This window comes from Lygodium microphyllum, unplaced genomic scaffold, assembly GCF_053477565.2.
Source record: "Lygodium microphyllum isolate KBCC unplaced genomic scaffold, Lygodium_microphyllum_v1.1.10 scaffold_63, whole genome shotgun sequence".
Lineage (NCBI taxonomy): Eukaryota > Viridiplantae > Streptophyta > Polypodiopsida > Schizaeales > Lygodiaceae > Lygodium > Lygodium microphyllum.
In genome coordinates, this window is record NW_028229546.1 from 74,121 (window position 1) to 90,595 (window position 16,475).

The window sequence follows — 16,475 nt, forward strand, 5'->3', positions numbered from 1 at the left end:
AGGCCGGCTATCAAGATTGAAAATCAAAGATCCAATCGGGAAACTAAAAAAGCTTTAGACTTTAGAGTGCTTTATTTCTCTACAATTTACTATTATCAACAGAAGCATGCGCACAAGGCAAGCGGCGGGAAGGGTCATGTGGCACACACGGAGCCCCTCCCACAAAAGCTTCTGTAGGGCCACATAACGCTAACGTTTGCAACAAACTCTCATACACCTGTTACGCGTGTGCCCTAACCCTTGGCCCCCCACATGCTTACGTGATATCGACCATATGTGCCGTCCTCGAACCCTTGATGTGTAGCACACACCCAATATATTATACATACATACATTTATATGTATGTATACAATATATACATACACACACACGTGTCTATATGTATAACGTATATGATTGTGTATACACACGTATACATACATGCATGTGCACACACACATGTATGTATGTATATATGTATTAGGAAAAATATGAACTCAAAAATGGGCCTTTTAGCCCTCTCTCTCTCTCTCTCTCTCTCTCTCTCTCTCTCTCTCTCTCTCTCTCTCTTAAACAAGGAAAAGATGTGAGGAATAATAAAATAATCCTCTTTTCTTTTCACTTTTGCAATCTCATTTTGCTTGTTTTCACAAAGGATTTGCTTAGATTTATTCTCTCCCATTCAGGAATCTTTCTTAAACTAAATTTTATATTAAAAAGGAGTTAGTTTTTTAGGAGTGGTGTACTTAGTTTTCAATACAAAATGATTAGTAGATATAAAGTAATTGATATTTCAATTAAAAATAAGATTTCGAGAATTTCTCTTAAAGTATTTTGGGGTTTTTAATATTCTAGCTTTTTGTCATTTTTTTTCTTTTTGGAAGATGTTTATAAAGGTAAAATCAAAACTTCTAAAATATGAAAACTCTTGGATACTCCTCTTTGAAGCCATTTTTCTTTATTTTTTTATCCTCTCATGGCTCTAGAGTGACCTCTTCTTTGTGATTATACAGTCTTCATTAACACAGAGAACTACTTATACCTCTCTTGCTCACAATCACTTATCTATAATCATTGTATGCAATCTATCTATATCTGTCCATTTATCCTCCTTCATTTCCCAAGCTATCTCCTTTCCTTTGATACCTTTGTGTGTGTCTTTGTGCATCTCCACTCTATCTCCTAAGACAACCAAGTAGGCTTCCTAGTTCTATTAACATCTCTATGCATCCCCTTCAATGTATCTCCATATAGACACAAAACTAACTATTTTCATTAACCTCTTTATGTATGTATCTCAGTGTCTCCACTTATGTCTCTCTAGTTTATCACTGTATACTCAATAGCCATATTTCTATTAATATATAAGTGTATCATTTGGCTTATCTCTAGTCTAACTCTTTAGATACTAAACCTCATATTCCCACAAGCATATTTATGTAATCAATTCATATACTTGCAATTAGGACACAAGCAATAAGTAAAATAAATACAAGAAAGAAGGAGCTACATATTAAAGTAGAGGTTGAATATGTCTCATTATTCAAAATGACCTAGTGTACTAATGACAACCCAAAGGTTCTACAGAGTTATAGGCAGATGTACATGCAGATGGGATTGAAGCATAGGACTTGTGAGTTGATGGGAGAATCTATCCAATTGATCCCCTAACAAATCAAACCTTCAACTTTCTCAAGAATGATAAATTTTCTAAAGTATGTGTATGAGAGTAATAATGGGTTGCTAAGTTATAGTAAGTGGCTCAATGATCAAGCATTCAAAGTGTTTACAATCTAACAAGCAATCATTAATAATTATCATGATGCATTCATTGCATAATGATTTCATATACAATAGCTCATATGATAAGTAGCATAGCTGAATAAGAGTATAATTCAACAAAATAATTAGATTCTCACAATGCAGGATAATATCCATGACATTGGTATCTCATACGAGGAGGCAAAGGTACAATTGGACAACCTTGGAAAGATAAACAACAAGCTAACATAAGAGTGTAAACAAAAGAAGAAGCCAATCAATGAGTTAATTATGAATAGCAATCATTAGAAGCAATGTATTAAAGCATGTAAGGAAGCTCAGAATGAAAACCTAGGTGAGGGTAAGCTTTGATCATCTATTAGAAAATTACTAAAGACCAGTACATTGAAAAACACTTTAAGCAATCCAAAGTTTAAGGTTGTGAAGGAGAAGGTGATTCAGTTCACATTGAAAGATGTGTCAAACAAGTTCTCATGTATGGATCCACAATCTATTTGTGACAAGGTTGATATTAGTACAATGTCTTACTAAAAAATATTCAAGGGTGTGAAGGTTGGGTTTGGTGGTGTGTTGTAGAGAAATAGCATCATACCTCTTCTTAGACCTTCAAAGTTAATAGAGGCCCATGGGAAACTTAATACAAAGGATTTGGAGTTGATAAGAGATCTTGTGTATGTTCAAGACGTGAAAACACTAAAGGTTAGGACAAAAAATGCATATTACTATATAGATCTATACAAGGTGTAGATGGCAATGGTAATATATTACAATATGACTATTAAGGAATGTAATGGTAAATTACATTTTGTCATAAATTTGGATGAAAGTGAGATTGTCAAAGGAGTAAAGCTTGAAAGAGTTATTGTAACTTTGATGAACACAGAGTTTTACAATTCAACAAGAATAATTTAAGGAATGTTAGTGTTCAATCACAGTGTCATGTGTGGTGGCTCACTACATCAGAGGTTCCTAATGAAACATTTAATATGCTATAGCTATTCTTTACGCACACAAGCATTCCAAACATCATTGATCATTAGAAATATGGCGAGATGCTCTCAGATGATAGGTATGGCAAATACTTGGTGGAATGGCATCTTACAAGAGACGTGAAATTTTAAAAATGCATGTGTGGAATCTCCAATGATGCAAATATAAAACATTCATATCTATATATCTTAATAGAGAGTGTGGAAGGAAAGGATAGAAAGAAGAACTAGAAAAGGATGACAAGTGTTGCACTGATGCACGATAAAGAAGATCCCACTTAGAAGCCAATCTTCAATATTCCACTGGATTGTGTTCATATTTTTTCATTGCATATTTTTGTTAGAATCATGGAAAATTTTGTATATGAGTATATTTTCTTTGCTTATAGGATACAAAAAGAATAATAGGAAGCCATTGTAACATGTAGGAATGTGGAGCAAGTGCTATCAAAAATTGGGCTACATAAGCATCAAGTAATGATTGAAAAAGATCAAGAAAAACTAGTAACTTGCCAAAAAATATTTGCTTTGGAGAAGTGAAGGCTAGGAAGGTTTTTTCAGCACCATCAATGAGGAAGAGAATGCCACAATTCGTAACTCGCAAGATTACGATGGATGGGAAAGTTATATTCTGTGTTTCTTGATCAAAGTAATGGAGGTAAAAAAAGGTTAGTCAAAGCTAACATTTGTAAATTGGCTCCCTTGCTTTGAAAGATGGTGTTTGACAATGGAGAGGAGCAACAGTTTATCAATGCTATGCATATCTTTTACAAAAATATGGAGGAAGCATAGGACAATATCACACATTATACGACACATACTAAGTCAATATTTTAAAATTATATAAATTGTATAAATTATCGAGCATATTTTTCTCATGTTTGATACATGTCTTTGTAGCATATCCTTGAGGCACATGGGCCATACTTTGCAGAAAAGGGAAGGATTAGAGTTCGATCTATGCAAGGGATAGAAAATTCCCATTGGATAGTGTATGGTGCATACCAAAGAAAGACTAATTATTGTGGAGGGGTGAATGGTAGCAATCCAATGAACTGATTGCTATCTTGGTGATACAAGATTATAATAGTAGATGAAGCTCAACTCTCGCAAAAGAGAGCAAATGAAAGTAGTAATAAATTGATTGTAGACATGATTGAATCACTTTGTGTCACTAAAAGAGCATGTTATAATGTCTCAAGTACTAAAGAAAACCATGCCAATTGTCTAGAAATAAGGCTTTGAGAAGGTAGCAAATGGATTTAAAAAGAGCTAAGACAGTAAGATGAAGAATGTGTTCGATGTGAATGTAATTCACTGTTTAAGAGAGAAAGAGAGTGTATGTATCTATATAAATGAGTCTTAAAGTTTAGGCACTATATGAGAGGGTTTCACTTTCTATCTTATTAATTTAATTTTCAAATACCTTACTATGTAGGAAAATGGCTATGTCTAAGGTAGTTGTGAGAAGAACCTTCCCCTTAGAGCCCCATATCGTATTCAACTCCATGGAGTACCTACTACCTCAGATGTAGTCTCTCAAATAATGATACTTCACAACTTACGAATGGACCATCCTCTTCTCAACCTATCCCAACTTTCTCAAGATGCCTTGAGAGGGGTCCTTCTTTTTAGCATGCCCACAAGAAACACAAGTGAAAGCTAGGTATAGTGACCCCAAGAGAAATCGGGAAGTATGAGAGATCTTTTGATCTCATCATTTCGAAGGCGAGTTTTTCAAGTTCGTGAGATTGTACAAGAAAAAATGCAAGATGTGGTTTTTGGAACAAGGTCAGGATAGAATCGATTGCTTCACAAAAGAATGTTTTCATGCTCTACAGTGTATTGCAAAGGCCTTTTTAGTAGACTTCATGGCTAATGCTTAGTGTTATGCAATACATGTGAAGCACATCATTGCAATTCCCAAGGACTTTCAACTTGTAAGAAATCTTCAAGCAGTGAAAGATGTGTTTGTTCTAATGGAATGAATATAGTTTGTTATGTTATCTTCTTTTAGAATAGTGTTCTCCTCATGCACTATACATGTGACTATGCCCCAATGTAAAACTGTTGTACTCGCCTAAATTAAGTTTTTTCTCTTCCCTTTGAGAGATAAGGAGAATTGAGTGTGGGTATGAGCTTCTCATCCCAAAAGGATCCTTTCAAAATATTGTTTGGGAAGTATTGTAGAACATGCAGCTAAAAGAACTTGAAAGGGTTTGGGCATGAGTGGTTGATGGCCCATTGCCATGCTAGTGGACTGCTACAGTCATGGAGGCCCTACAAGCGACCACAGAAGGGTTTCTCATTAACCTATTTGATGATATGCATCTAGTGGCCATCCCTGCAAAGCACGCACAATCATAGACAATGACATGATGAATTTTATTCAATGAGTGCTACGACACCATTATGTCTTGGAAAGCCAAAATATTTTGTATATTGTGTAACATCGAGAAATATATATATATTTATTTCATGCAATATACTCAATTTAATTAATTGTTTTGTTTTGTTTCTTAAAACACATATGACACTTATTTTTCTTTTAATATACGCACGCATCAAAAGTAGTAATAGGAACATATACGAGTTACATTATCGCCTATGCATAATTGCTAGTATATGTACTACGTGTTGATATAATTAAATTCGATTATGTTAATGTATGTGATTGTGTCATTAACATACTATACATTATTATCACACTTATACAAATCACACATTTATTCAATGAATATTTATTTATAAGAACAAAGTAAAATGCCATTCTTCACTCTCAAATTTAATATGCATCTTCACTGTAGTTTTTTCTAGCACTGTCAATTTCAATAGAAAAACATGCGAAAAATTTACAATTTCTCATTGCAGACATTACTCTTGATGCCTTTGTATAATCTATGTGGTGCAAAGTTTCTAAGGACTAGTAATTGCAACATTCATTTCTTGATTATAGATCTATCCATAATTTTAGTGTTGGATAAATTTAAAAATACCAAACTATATTGAAATGCGATAAAACTTCACATACATACCTATTAGGTTCTTGATGCTTCTGTATAGTCCATGTGGTGCAAAGTTTCTAAGGGCCAATAATAGCAATATTAATTTCTCGATTATCGATCCATCCATAATTTTAGTGTAGGATAATTTTAAAAACACCAAATTATATTAGAATGCGATGAAACTTCACACAACATCCATTAGGCGGCCAAGAGTCCAATGTATTTTTTTTGGCAAAAAATTGGCAAAAAAAAGACAAGAGGCGTCTTATCAGAAGTAAAGTTTCATCGCATTCCAATAAAACATTATGGATTCATGATCACACAATGGACAATGCATATCAAGTTGTATCAACTCGATTTTTAGGTTTAAATGGGTTAAAATTCATTCTTCTTCTCATTTTCACATCTTGTTTTCATTGCTTCCTCCATTCTCATTTCCTCAATCTTTGTCTCTTCTCTATCCCACCCTCCTCAAGCTTGCATGGTATGCACCAAGCAAGCCGCTTACCGTTTTCTCGTTGTGGCCCTTGCCTGGAGCACAAAGTGGAACCTCCTTTAGTGTCCTCCCATTGATCCGCATGTCGAGATCCTCTTTGCCTTGATGCAAACTCATCTATATACATTATATCATGAATGACATGGTCAAATCTAATTGGAAGAAGCCTCGAGTGAAAGCCCATGAGTGAAAGTAAGAGCTACGGTAAAGAAAGCAAGAGAGAAAGAGTAAGTGACATAGGATGTGGAAAATCCAATAGTCACAATGTGTGATCGGCCTTCCCTTATTTAAATATCACTGAAAGAATAAAGAATGAAGTGACATTGATGGGCGCTCGCCCCGTGCAGTGTATAGGTGTGTGGGTATCGTAAGTGTAATGAATATATAGATAGTTAGACACATGCGTCTTTACCCCCAACAACCTCTCACTTAAAGGCAAATGTGTCCCTAGTGATGAGAGAATAAGAAAAAAGTGACAAAGTACAATTGTATATAAAGTTCACTAGGATGAGGAAATACATCATCTTATCCAACACCTACAAACTTCCTAAGGAATGCAAAATGCTCTGCTGAGAGACATTTAAGAACTGGATTCGTAGGATTTTGGTTAGTTGAGATCTTGACAAGCTCAATGGACTTGTCCTCAAAGACCTCTTGGATAAAGTGATAACACACCTCAATATGCTTTGTCTTCACATGGAAGACTTAGCCAAGTGAATAGCATGCATAGAATCTGAATGTAGGATAGGAACCACATCAGAAATACCAAGTTCTATGATTATATGGTCTAAACAGAGGGCCTCCTTGCAAGCCTCAGTGGTTGCAATTCTATAGTGGATAAAGCCATGCATTCTGTAGTCTGGACATCTAAGAAATAACACCTTTAGCAAAGGTGAAGACATAGCGAAAGGTGGACTTCCTACTATCTGCATGTTCTACATAATTAGAGTTACTATCCCCCATGACTCCTATATCCTAGCCACCATAACATATGCACATATGTTCAATACCCTTAGGATACCTCATGATACCCTTAAGGGATTCTTATGTTGCCTACTAGGTGTAGCCATATAGCATACCACAACTTCAACTGCAAATGCTATGTCTGTACGAGTGGCTATCATGGCATAAAAAAACGTACCCACTGTGGATGCATAAAGGATTTTTTCCATCTTAGTCTTTTGCTCATCAATGTGCGGAAAATTAGCTTGACTAACCTTCACATGAGAAGGTAAAGGACAACCAATAGGCTTAACATCCTGCATATGAAATTGCTCAAGGATCTTTTAAAGTGTACTCCTTCTATGATAAGTAAAGGAGCCCCTTAGAGTGATCGTGCATGATGCATATCCCAAGAATATGCAAGGCATGTCCCATATCCTTCATCTCAAAGCTCTTCTTGAGCTGACCTTTCAAGGCATATAGCTCAGTATGAGCACTCTTAGCAATTAGAATATTATCCACATAGAGTACCAAAATCATAAGGCTTCCATCACCGGTCTTCTTCATGTATAAACACAGATCCATATCATTGCGTGTGAGTGCATGAAATTATCAAACTTATGGTACGATTTCCTAGGTGTTTGCTTAAGGCCATATATGCTCGTTCTCAACTTGAATACTAAGTGTTCTCTACTTTTTTTCTCAGAGCTGTGAGGCTAATGCATGTAAATCTCATCATGCAAGTCCACATGTAAGAAAGTTGTCTTGACATCCATTTGATAGAGGTCCAGATCTAGTTGTGCAACTAAGGCCAATACCAAGTGTAGGATTATCATCTTGACTATAGGTGAGAAGACTTCATCAAAGTCAACATTGTGCCCTTGCTTAAAACTTTAGCAACCAATTGGGCCTTATAGGCTTGGCTAGGGACGTATAGGGATACTTTTTAACATATACATCCACTTGCATAGAAAAGTACGCTTCCACTAGGCAAAGGAACCAAACCTCATGTATGATTTTTTAACAGTGAGTCATACTCTAAGTGCATGGCTCTCTCCCAAGAGTAACTATTACCTCCACGCATGGCCTCATCATAAGTAAGAGGCTCACCAACATCTTTCACTATAACATAGTCCACAAAGTGCACAAATCGATTAGGTTGACTTCTATCTTGAGTAGACCATCACAAAGTAGATTATGGGAGATGTACCTCTGGTCTAACATCATGGTTTTGGGCCACTAGATCATTAGCTACTATAGTCTATCTAGTTGGTTGTACGATAATAGGAAGCTCCTCTTGAAATATCACCATGCATATCTCAATGACCTGCTCAGACTACTTATGCATTTTCTTCTCATGGAAAACAACATCATGATTGTAGATGACCTTTCAAGCCTAGGAATCCCATAGGCAATAGTCCATCTCACTTGTATTCCCATAACCAAGAAAGATGCATTTTACAAACTTAGGATCCAACTGCTTGTCCTTGGAAACATGGTAGAAAGCCTCATAACCAAAGATACACAAATGAGCATATGATGGTAGTTTTCTAGACCATACCTACTCTACAAACCTAATAGTCAAGAGTAGTAAATGGAAAATGTAGTGAATGGGAATAAATTAATCAAATGTACAGTAGTAGTAATTGCCTTAGCCCAAAAGCATTTTGGTAAATCTGCGAGGCTAAGCATACTAGAGACTCACTCTTGAATCATCCTATTCATGCACTTAGCCATACCATTCTAAGGTGGGGTGTACACGGTAGTCATTTGATGCTTAATACCCCTCTCATCACAAAAATGCTCAAAATATTTAGATACATGCCTCCATTGTTAGAGATCAGAGGATTTTAGCCTCTACCTAGATTGACCTCAACAGAAGCAAGTCGACACTGAAATGTAGCCAAGACTACTAATTTTGGCTTTATGGGATATGCCCAAACCTTATGCAGTAATCATCAATGAAAGTAATGAAATACTTCACGCTACCTAAAGATTGGTAAGACATAGATCCACAAACATCAGAATGAACAAGAGCCAAGGCTTAGCTATGTGTATAATACAAGACTTCTTATGCGAATTGTAGGTCTACTTGTCATAAAGATAATGATTACAAGAATCAAAACACTTATAGTCAAGGGGCAAAAGATATTGCAAATAAGTAGACGTTTTCATTCCCTTTAATGACATGTGTCCAAGGTGATGATTCCATAATGATATATGTGATACTATTGCTACTACCAAAACATGGTCAATAGACCCAAATATAAGTAAGAAATAAGTAGTGACACACTTAGCATCTCGTGCCAAGACAAGATTCTTGTGGGTAAGCTTCCATGAGGATCAAAAGATATAACATTACATGCATCATCCAACTATTAGGCTTTTGATCAAAGCCAAAACATGGTATACATCATGCAAAGTAAACATACTACTTGAAGGAAACTGAAGCTGGGCATATCCAATACCAAGAATATCCAATGCTAGGTCATTACCCCAATCTGACACATCGTGTCATGCTCTAATAAGAGTGGAACCACTCCTAATGAGGGGTGAAATGAAATGAAGCCCTTCAATCAATGAGCCAACACTGAAGGTGAACGAGGTATCAATCAACTATAAAACATCAAGAGAAGAAACTCCAAGTATGTAGGCATTATTAGAACTAGTCTACATGGCATTAATCTCTTCAATCTTGACTTCATACTTGCTAAGGAGAATCATGTGATTCTCATTCTTTTCCTACACTTTATCCTTTTCCTTTTCCTTACGCTTGTCATCACACATTTTATAGCATTGTGACCTAATATGACCTTGCTTTCCACAATAGTGACAAGCCAATACAAACTTACAGTCCAGGACTCACTACAAGATGGGCCACGGTATTGAGAAGAATGAGCCTTTTGAGACTCTCTCCCGTGGCAATCATTATCACTCCTACCATTATTGCCTTTGAATATTAAAGCATGAGAGGTGTGCAAAGCATCTAGATTCTTTCTAGAAACCTATTCATTTAAGAGCACACCCTCTACATCTTACAAATTCAACCCATTAATAGGTATATTTGTAAACATAGCAGTATGGAATGTGTCCCATGACTCAAGCAATGTAACCAACAAGACTAAGGGAGGATGATTGTCCTTAAATTCAATTCCCTACAAAGATAAGTGGCTAAAAATAGAAATAAATTCATCTAAGTGGATCGATATGGAAGTCCCCTCCTTCATGAGTTGCTTCAGTCCCAATATATCTGAGAAGCAAGGCTCTACTTATCACAGATATTGCAAATCTTATCCCATAACTTCCATGCAGTTTTCCCATCAGAGAAAATATTATAGTAGACCTGCTTAGAGAGTGACAAAATGATTGTAGATTTATATAACTCATCTAATTCGGCCCAATCCTTTGCATCAAAGCCTTCAAGCTTTACACCCTCATGTCTCAATGGCTTAATCTATAATTTTTGCACTCAAACCTACCATCCAACTTCTTAATGTTAAAGATAGCATTGTCATTTGACCCATTGGCCATAATGCAAGAGATCAAAGCACAATCCATACAAATAAGCTGCTATAAATGATAGCAAAACAAGCCAAAACCAAAGCCTAATAGAGGAGATTGAAATAAAATACAATATTAGAGAATTTGGGAATCTCCCAAGTTCCACTTTCAAATAAAGAGTAAAGAATTGACCAAGTGGCTAAATCTTAACCCCATATTTGCGAGTGGGACTTTGGGGGGGATTGCTTTTAGTGTCTAGGAAAAATTTCACCTTCAAGCAAGGGGATAAGATTTGACCATGTATCTAAATATAAATGAGATTAGGAATTCCTAAACTTTATGAAAATTTTTACATTCTTGAATATGTGGGTATAAACTTTTGAAGGAGTAAATAGGAGACATTCTCATATTATTAGAGCAAAGGCAAGAAGCATTATTACATTAGATGGGCACGAAATGAACAAAATAGAGCCATGTTTAGCATTGGATTGAGTAACTAACTAGGTTGAGGGCACCCATTTGTACAATATGGGCCATTTCTAGTAAGTTTCTAAGATTTAATCCAAGGAAAAACAAGTCCACAACTACATCTAGATATGACCATTTAACTAGGAGTAGAAAGGGCATGTGTGATGACAATGCATGCATGTATACATGTGTATATGTATGTACTTGGGGTAGATGGCTCTTAGATAATCTAAGGTTCATCTCTATGTGTTTAATTCCAACTTTAAGAAAAGTATGCTTTTGTTAAAGTGCTAGATCTTAAATACCTAGACCAATGCTTCAATTTCTTATATTCTCGTATACAAAGAGTTTTGAGAGAATGCAAGCAATTCTCTGTATGTACATATAATTCCCTACTATTAGAAGTGGGGAATAATATTCTTACATTCTTTTATATAGGGAATTTTGAGAGTACATAGGGATTCACTAAAGTGATCTATAATTCCCTACTATAAGAAGTGGGGAATCACATGATCCTATTCTCTTATATAGGGAATTTTGAAAGAATGTAGGAAATTATCTATTTTGATATGTAATTTCCTACTAATAGATGTGGGAATTTAATTCCCTAGTTATATGTAGCAAATACATGAATGCATATATAAGAAATATTAGCCAATTCCCCACATTTCATAGAATTTCCTATATAGGGAATGATTAAAAGTTCCTTATGGTGGTGGTTTACCAATATGTGCAAATATTAGGTTGATTACTAGACAAGATATTGGATGAGAAAATATGGAGTGATAGAATGTGTGCAAGTTCAAAACTAGCTATAGGGGATGCATATGTGTACCGAATGTATGCCAAACATTAATGTGTGTATAGCTTATACAAGTGTGAGTGAGCAAGCACATATGTGAAGTGTAAAACATGTGGGTGTTGATATAATCGTGTGTATGTATATATATATATATGAGAGAGAGAGAGAGAGAGAGAGAGAGAGAGAGAGAGAGAGAGAGAGAGAGAGAGAGAGAGAGAGAGAGAGAGAGAGAGAGAGAGAGAGAGAGAGAGAGAGAGAGAATGTGTGTGTGTGCGTGTGTGTTTACAAAAACATACCTATGAAAAAGTGTGAGAGTACATGGAAACATATCTATGAAAAGTGTGCGAGTATGCACATGTTTCTATGCCTTTGCTTAAAAATATGTTGGTTGTACCATGTGTCACAAAAACATATCTATGAAAAAGTGTGTGAGTACACACGCATATGCCTTTTCTTAAAAGTATGTTAGTCATAGTACCATGTGTACATGTGCATGGAAGAGTATATACAAAGCTAAGATAAATGTGTGTCTGTGTATGTTTTTGCATGTGAGAATGTGAGTAAATGAGTATATACAAGGTTAACATGTGTATATGCATTTATGTATGTTTAATAGCCATGCAAAAGAGGACATTATCACATGTTTAGTGTGTATAAAAGGATAGGACTATCAATCAAAAAGTCTCTAAAATATAAAGTACAGGTAGTGTGTGTACTTAACATGCCATGCATTAATAAGATGATGTACATTAGTAAGATGCCATGCATTAGGTATGTGTGTGTAGGTAGGTAGGTGAATATGTAAAAGTGGTAGCATATGTGCCAAAATTCCATTATAACAAGATGCCAATTGGAAATGCATGTGTTTTGTGTGACAAGATAAGTGTGAAATTAAAGATGAGATAAAGTAGAAATGTAGTGCATGTGCATGTGTGTGTAGGAAGGAATCATGTGTGTGAGTAAAAGCAAGGAGAAAGGACTAGTGATGTGTGTGTGTGTGTGTGTGTGTGTGTGTGTGTGTGTGTGTGTGTGTGTGATTCTCATAAGATCAAGTAGTGAAATGTATGTGTGTGTGTTGCCATCTTTTATGTGGCATCACCTTAGTAAATGTGTGTGTGTGTGTGTGTGTGTGTGTGTGTGTGTGTGTGTGATTCTCATAAGATCAAGTAGTGAAATGTATGTGTGTGTGTTGCCATCTTTTATGTGGCATCACCTTAGTAAATGTGTGTGTGTGTGTGTGTGTGCGTGTGTGTGATTCTCATAAGATCAAGTAGTGAAATGTATGTGTGTGTGTCGCCATCTTTTATGTGGCATCACCTTAGTAAATGTGTGTGTGTGTGTGTGTGTGTGTGTGGCCATCTTTTATGTGGCATCACCCTAGTAAGTGTGTGTGTGTGTGTGTATGTGTGTGTGTTATTCTCATAAGATCAAGTAGTGAAATGTATGTGTGTGTGTGGCCTTCTTTTATGTGGCATCACCCTAGTAAGTGTGTGTGTGTGTGTGTGTGTGAGCTTCTCAATCATTCCATAGGTCAATTGTGGCTCTAAACCTAGATAATTCATTTTTGTTGGAAAGCTATGGAAAGCTATCCAACTTATGGGGTCCACTTGTCCATAGAATGTTAGCATCAAGGTCACAATGACCCACTTTGCACCCATGAACTCGATTAGCTTTAAAGCCTTTTAATATAATATATTGTATAACATTTTGGAAAAGCTTCTTTCAATTTTCATTCTAACATGTGTTCATTGCAAAAACTCCCTAGATCAATTATCTGGGTCAAATCTTCTGATATGATGCCTAATTTTCCTCTTTATTTATGGCATTGTCCCTCTTCCCATTTAGGGCCTTATTTTTCCATTATTTCTATCTTAGTTTGCCTAATCCTTCCATCTAATCTTAGTTTGCACAAAGCATATGATGGAATTAGGTTAAGCCCACTAATTTGATGCCCCAACTATTAGCCACTATTAAGGGACTCCATTACCCTCATCATTCATAAGCTTGCATCATCTAGTCACAATCCAAGGCCTGCATTACCCCCATCCACCATAAACACCATATTAGAGAATTTGGGAATCTCCTAAGTCCCACTTTCAAATAAGGAATAAAGATTTGGCCATGTGGCTAAATCTTAACCCATGTTGCTTCAAAGTGGGACTTAGAAAGATAGCCTATATAGTAATTAGGTTAGACCTCACTTTCAAGTAAGGGGACGACCATGTGTCCAAATATTCACTATATTGGGAATTCCCAAACTATATGAGAATTCTCATATTCCCTAATATAGTATTCATAGCCTCAACACTTGCATTGTGTGTTTCATTACCCACAATCTAGGATCATTGTGTTATCACTTGCAAACCCTAGCCATAATTTAGGGTCCACCCTATCATTCACTGGCTCCCATCCATTCTTGATTTGCAATTTGTATAATAAATGTTTCAAGATCAAAGAAAACAAGAAAAATCATACCAAAATAATGTACAAGAAATTACCTTTCATATATGCAATAAATTGGAATTCCTTAGATATTTGTTCAAACCCCTAGCTATCGGTTATCATTTCTTTGATTGAGAAGGGAATGCTAAATGGTTTGCTTGAATTGGGGTGGACGAAATTTTCAAATTGGAGAGACCATTCTCATCCATGTGTTTCTTCTCGATGCCACTTTAACACTTAGGAGTCATCATAACCATACTATGGTCTTGGCTTCTCTTTGTGCATGAACATGGATCTCATATGAGAATCAAAGTTCATCTACCTTGTAGCATTCTTCTTCCCTTGTTTCATTCTTTCAATTTCTCCCTTTAAAATTATCTCTTTTTCAAGCTAGAGAGGGAAGGGGGGACAGGCACTTGAAGATGTGGGTGATGATAATAGGAATTATTCACAATGCAAATTGTAAGAGGGACTGGCATAAATGATGATAATATGAGAATGATACAAACATAAAGTATGGAAATTGGATAACAGATGCTAAGAAAACATGGTGAAGTGTGAAAGGTCAAATATTGAGTTTAGAGATTAAGGAAAAAAGGCTGTAGTGTCAAATATGTAAGCGTGCGTGCACACACACACACACACACACACACACACACACACTCTCTCTCTCTCTCTCTCTCTCTCTCTCTCTCTCTCTCTCTCTCTCTCTCTCTCTCTCTCTCTCTCTCTCTCTCTCTCTCTCTCTCTCTCAACCATATGTTCCATTTCATTGCACCATCATTGTGATAGTTTCACTTAGAATCCATTATCAATGGGTTATCTCATTCTTGTGGTGGTTCCTTCGTAGCTGGTTTCATGTTAAAATTTGAAGATGCAAACGATGATAAAAGGGGTTATTCAATGATGTGATTGAGGGAGGGTGGCACAAACTTGATAATAATAAGGGGAAGATACATGTTTAAACGGCAACATTAGATAGTGGATATTAACTGTATATGGCAAAGGTTCAAAGATCAAATATTAAACTTGATTAGTCAACGCTTGAATCTTTGTAAATCTAATTCAATTCACTAATCCTTGCAACCTAATAACAACAAAAGTTCTAAAAACTTGGCCAAAATTATTGGTACTATTAAAATATCTTTGACATGTCAATGTGGCAATAGGGTGGAAACACACCCTTATAGAATATTTAGTGTTTTAGTCATGTTGAGGTGTAGAGTTATCTATTATGTCATAAGAAAGCTCTAGTTTTTCTTTATTTAACAAGTTGTATTTTTTTGTTTCAAAACCATTGCTATTAAATTTTTTGTTAGCCTTAGCAATTGTATTTATTGATAAATCTTGCAATGATATCTAGAAACATAATTGGAATATCAAGGTTTTTCTTAAATATAATCTTCAGACATTGGATCTCCCGCCTTAGACCTAGGCCACTCCCTTGTAAATTTTACTTGCACAATTTCACATAGTGCAGTTCAATAGTGTGCGGATGGTTTATTTGACCACTCTTAACTTTAAGTTAGAACTTTAGAGTGTTTGTGGAGTACCATTTAAAAATGGTGGTATTCCATGAACTTGCTAAAGTCCAAAGACTTGGCAATCATTGATTGGTAGAAATCATGTTCTCTCTCCCCAAGACCCTTTTCTCTCTCTAGCTCACCTCTCTCTCTTCTTTATACGCCTGTCTCTCACCTCAAATACCTTATCTCTCCTTATTAGCATAACTGAGGTCCTAGCCTAGTCAAAGTAGGGGTGGCCTTGGTGCTTTCACTCCCATTTTTACTCACCTAAGTCTTTGGACTTAGACATGGCACATCCCTTATCTAATATGCCATATCTTCAAGATGTCACACCACATAGGCTAACAATTGTCTTGGTTGTCTCTTGCAAGTGGATTCCCATCAAGTCTATCAACTCTCTCTACACTTTGTTAATATATGTTGGAAATTGTCATGGTCATCTTTTAAACCCTATCCTCAAGAACTCTCATATATGTTGGAAATTGTCATGGTCATCTCCCACAAGTGGATTCCCATCAAGTCAATATATCAACTCTCTCTGC